Genomic DNA, 5,410 nt, shown 5'->3' with positions numbered 1-5,410 from the left:
ACTTGTGAACCACTATCAAATAAAGTATCAATCTTTTGATGCTTGGAAATAACTCTAATATGAAAAAGCTCATGTCTTTTCCTCTCATTTTCTTCATTATCAATAGATTGTGCAGAATTACTTGTAGATGCTTTAGAATTTTTACCTTTTATACCTGTGGCTGTGGCTGTTGTTTCATCACCTGAGTCTGATCCCAAATCTTTCTGAATAGCAACAACAGTCTTCTTCTTCTTACCACCGAACTTCTTGGGTTTCAGCTCCGAATGCAAAGACCAGCAGTGTTCATCATCATGCCCATCCTTCTTGCAGTGAGTGCATGAAGGTTTGTCTTTCTGTACGATGTTTGTTTTCCTCTCCTTCCATTTTTGCTTCTTCTTTTCCTTGTTCTTTCTTGCAGTGGGTTTTGATGATCCCCCAATCTCTGGGTTCACATTCTTGCCTCTAGCCTCTAGATGTGTAGCCTGAACGGATACCTCATCTATGCTAGTGGGGTTAAACATGAGAATGATGTGCCTCAAATAGTTTTGCAGACCACCTATATACTTCAGCAAAGTTTCAGGTGAGTCTAGAGAAATGCCTAGAATTAAAGCTCTTTTTCTAAATTCCTGTGTAGAGCTTTGTACACTTTGGCCCTTTAATTGGCGAAGATTTTTCCAAATCATCATTTCTTGCTGCATATAAGCTAGTGGATAGAATTTTTTTTTAATGACAGAAACAAATTCATTCCAGGTAGAAAGAATTTTACCATGCTTCTTCAAATCAACCTGTGTCTTGCCTTCCCACCACACTACGGCAGTTCCTCCAAGGCGAAGGCTAGCCAGCTAAATCTTTCTCCTTTCAGAATTGATTTTCTGCACCCTGCAATATACATCAATCTTTCTACTCCAGTTATTTAGCTTTTCTGCATTTAATTCACCATCATAAATTGGTAAATCAAATTTCACATCTAATTTAATCATAGCAGTTTTCTTCTTTTTCTTTTCAGGGCTAGTTTTATGTGAAGAAGATGATGAGGATGGTGATGATGGAGATGGAGTAGATGGTGGAGAGGGCCTCTCTTCTTTTCCTTTGCCTTCTGGATGGCCATCTAAAAGAGGTTCCTCTGCTCCTTTTTCTGTTTCAAGTGCTGAAGTGCTTTCACCTCGACCTTTCTTAAATTCTTGATACATCTCTTCCACCATGGCTCTCATGGTCATGAAACTGTCCATGAGCTGAGAGTATTATTCTGATGAGGTTTGTTCTGCCATCCTCCTCCTAGGATAGACTCTTCCAATTTGAGGATTAGCTCCAACAAGTTCTCCTTCTCCTAGTTTGAGCTTTGATCTAGTTAGCATTCAACAATCTAACACAAGCTTGTCTAAGCTTAGAAAACCTAAAGCTCTGATACCACTTGATCTTTTAATGAGATCTTAGACAATCATTAAGGTTTATAGACTTATGTGCATGGATCTGTCTATGTTACTTTGTGCAATGGATCGATAAGATTGTGAAATACATAGACAATGAAGCAGTTAAAGAAACATAATAGACAATACACATAAACACAACAAGTTTAATATGGAGTTCATCCAAAACTCTTGGGCTATGTCTCCTAGTCCATACTTCAGTGGTGACCTCTCTATTATGTCTTCAAGAGCAGAGTTTTACAAAGTATGAGCTCAAATTGAGTCTCAACACAATGGATACAACAGCAGGAATTTTTCTTGAATACCTCAAGCCTCTCTGAGTACACAGACTCTTTCTATCACTCTTTATCTCTGTCTTTGCTCTGTCTCAGCACTGCTTGCCTTTGTATTTTGTCTTCTATGGCTTTAAAGCCAATCGACACTATCTGTTTGTTTCCCCTTCTCAGGCTCTCTGGCTGTCAGCCTTTGTCTGCTCGAATCCCCCTTTGAGTGTTAGCAATCATTTCTAAATGCCTTCAGGGATGGTGGTCACCTGTTCTGTAACAGAATGGACCATTGATGCCTTTGAAATCCTGAAAATGGTCGTTCTCTATTTACATAGAGAAATACACGTAAAACTGTGAAAATATTCCAATCTTCCTATTATCGGATTTGAAATACTATAAATCCCGCCTTATAACTCCTATCGGGTCTGTCTTTATATCGCTTATCACATCTCCATCGTTGATCTGAGAGATCTTGATCCAATGATTGAGGTTCATTTCAGGCAGCCCATGTGTACGAGGGCTAATCGCCCGAAAAGGATGGTTTTCTCTCTCCTTCGCCTGGACACGTGGTAGCCAGTGTATGGGCTCAGGCGGAGCTCGGCCAAAACCACTTACCGCCTATGGCCCGCCCAAAATCCCACTTGTTTCGTGATTTCCCTTTGTATTTAAAAATACATTAAAACATTGAAAATCCCGCAAAATGGCTCATATCGGACTTGAAATAATATACAACTACATTAATAAACCCTTTCAGGTCCAGTTTCATCACATCGGTGCATTTCCTTTGTATTTCATTCATTTTAGCGGAAATCCAAAATACACAGGAAAATGTTGTTTTTCGGATCTCAAAATATATCAAATATCATTCATAATTTTATCGAGTCCGGCTATCGCAGTCACAGTTGTTATCGGCCTCGCTCCTTTGCATAGATCCGATGTGATATTGTGATATCGCAATCGCATATCATTGATCCTTCGGGCCGTTTGTAAGCGCTTCTCTGTAATCGTCGATTGCGATATCATGAGTTAATATGGACCGTTGATATGTGCGCATAGATCAATGGCTCTTGTTTAGTCGCGCTGATTGCTATCACATTTGAGAGCCACCTCCAATAGACTCTGCTTGCCATCGCCAATTGCGATATGTCGATTAGATCTGGACCGTTGATCGGCCAGATCCAACGGCTCCGATTCATTGTTCCTTTGACCTCTGCTAGGCTCTGTTTTTCTAATTTTCTCTATGTTTTTCAGGCCCAATAGTGTTATTCGCCTTTCTTTTAAAGGTTTTCCCCTTGCGATAGTTTTTAACTATATAAAGACTTAGAGGGTTTTAGGATCCATTTGGATCAAGAAAGGACTTGGTGGGAGGAAATCAATGTCCAGGGAAGAAATTGTATGCATACGTTCTAGCTAAAACTAAAGGAACTTAAACAAAAATCAAGGATTGGAATAAAAAAGAGTTTGGCCACATATCCACTGATAGACAAGTTCTGGAGGCATGCATGTTGAGGATTCAATAAAAATTATTCTAGAATGGCAATCAGAATATGTAATCAAAGAGGAGGGACAACTTATTAATAGATTAGAGAAGAGACATAAACAAGAGGAATTTTTTTGGAAAAAAAGATCTCAGATTGAATGGATGAAAGAGGGAGAGCGAAATACAAAGTTTTTCATAAAGTAATGATCAAACATTGCCACCTTAATAGGATCTTCTCCTTTATCTTTAGTGATGGTCGGAGACTATTACAACATGAAGAGATAGAGCAAGAATTGGTAGCATATTATCACAACAAGCTTACTGAACCAACACCTAATAGATGAGAAGCGATGAACTGCATCATTTCTCACAAGTCCACCTCATTCATCTAGATCATAATGAGGATCTAATGAGGGAAATTTCATTTTCAGAACTTGAGGAATTGGTAATGGAAATGACTAGAAAAAAATCTTCGTCCCTGGATGGCATCACCACTATTTTTTTTCAAATCATGTTGGCCCTTCATCAGATTGGAGGTTCATGCTTTGGTAGAGGAATCTAGGTGCTCTCAATAGGTATGGATAGGATTAAATGCTACATTTATTACTAATGTCCCTAAAATTTGTAAATATAAAGATCAAAGTGGCTTTCGACCTATAGCTTTATGTAATGTGATTTATAAAATTATCTCCTATGTTATTGTGAATCGGCTCAAACCCCTGCTTAAAAATATCATCACTCCCTTGTTGAATTTCCACAATCTTGGGTCTAGGATAGAATCTTAGAATCTCTTACACTACCAAACCAAGAATCTCAACAAAGCTACTTTGCACAGTAGAGAATATAAAGCAGTAAATCACACATGCACAAGTATATACAACTTTTTGCAAAATATTGTACAAGTATGTACAACAACCCAATCGTCGTTATATTAAACGAACTGAGTAATACAACAGTCTAGGGGTCCCATACAATGGATACAATATACAATGATATTTGCTTCAGTCTCTATGTTGTATCTCATTATGTCAGTCCTTCACTTTTGTTTTTCTCTCTAGCCACCCCTTAGTCCATTAAAGGACAACACATAGAGTCTCCAGGATGGTTGCCTCATATCACTACTGCAAGTCGCTTATGCTACAATGAACATGGGCTAATCCAATCTGCTCTTCTAGGCTGGCCAACACTTGAGCTCCAATTTGCTAATCTAATAGCTTCTTTCATCCCTCAAAGAGCTACACATTAGGCTCCAATCTTCACACAACCTTCAACTGTCAAAGTCACTTTATGTCTTCTTGTCAAGGGCTACTTTGGGTAGCCAACACGCTGCCCTCCACCAGTCCAATGGTACCCAATACTTCACTGCAAGATATTATCCTATGATAGGTTTTCATCCAGCAAGACAATCCTTCCAATTGTCTCCCACAGGCTGCTCATGAAACTAATCCAAAATTGGTCAACACTTGACCCAACACAAGGAAAATAGAGCTCCAAATATGATGTATAATTGTTGTATGACTGTGACTTGGTTAGGGTATCACTGTGACCCACGTAAGCCCTAAAACATACCCTCACAGTCCCTTTATTATTTGTGGCCTCCTTCTATTAGTCTCCTTTTCCTCCACGTCGATGATTTGGGCACATATTACCCTCAAACAGACCCACACAACCCTGGTCTAAGGTGCTTCAGGCCTGCAGCCTACCCAGGGCTCCTTTATGTGCTCATGACCTGCATAAAATAGACGAAACCACCCTTAAATAATTCCATAATAGACTGCAACTTACCTCCTTATCCTCGACCCTGGTGTAGGTTAAAACAACCCTTCAAACAGTCATGAAAAGGCTCTAAAACAAACTTCCCTCCTTCATTGAAGTGCCTTCCTTCCTAACAACCTGGTGAACTCTTTAGAGCAGTGACATTATAATTTAATCAAGTGTGTTGTCTCTTTGGCCATCTTGATCACAATCCTAACAGTTTGGTGGACTCTTTAGAGCAATGACATTATAATTTAATCAACATCTTGGCGGTAAATAGAGCTTGGATTTTGGTTGGGAGTTTAATACTATGGGCACTGTGGAAAGAATCTAATATGAAGATATTTAAGAACCAAAAGGAGACTACAAATATTGTATGGTATATCATCAAATATAATATCAAAGAGAATTTTCTCATAATCATGGTCCTCAGAAGAATGGAATGTAAATAATCAGGAGGCTAAGATCTTGAATAAATTGGAAACCTCTCAAGTAGTAATACC

Source organism: Pinus tabuliformis, chromosome 9, assembly GCF_031772625.1.
Source record: "Pinus tabuliformis cultivar Carrire ecotype Pingquan chromosome 9, CPIR1, whole genome shotgun sequence".
NCBI classification, from domain to species: Eukaryota; Viridiplantae; Streptophyta; class Pinopsida; order Pinales; family Pinaceae; genus Pinus; species Pinus tabuliformis.
The sequence above is the reverse complement of the archived record's forward strand: the minus strand, read 5'-3'. Positions refer to the sequence as shown.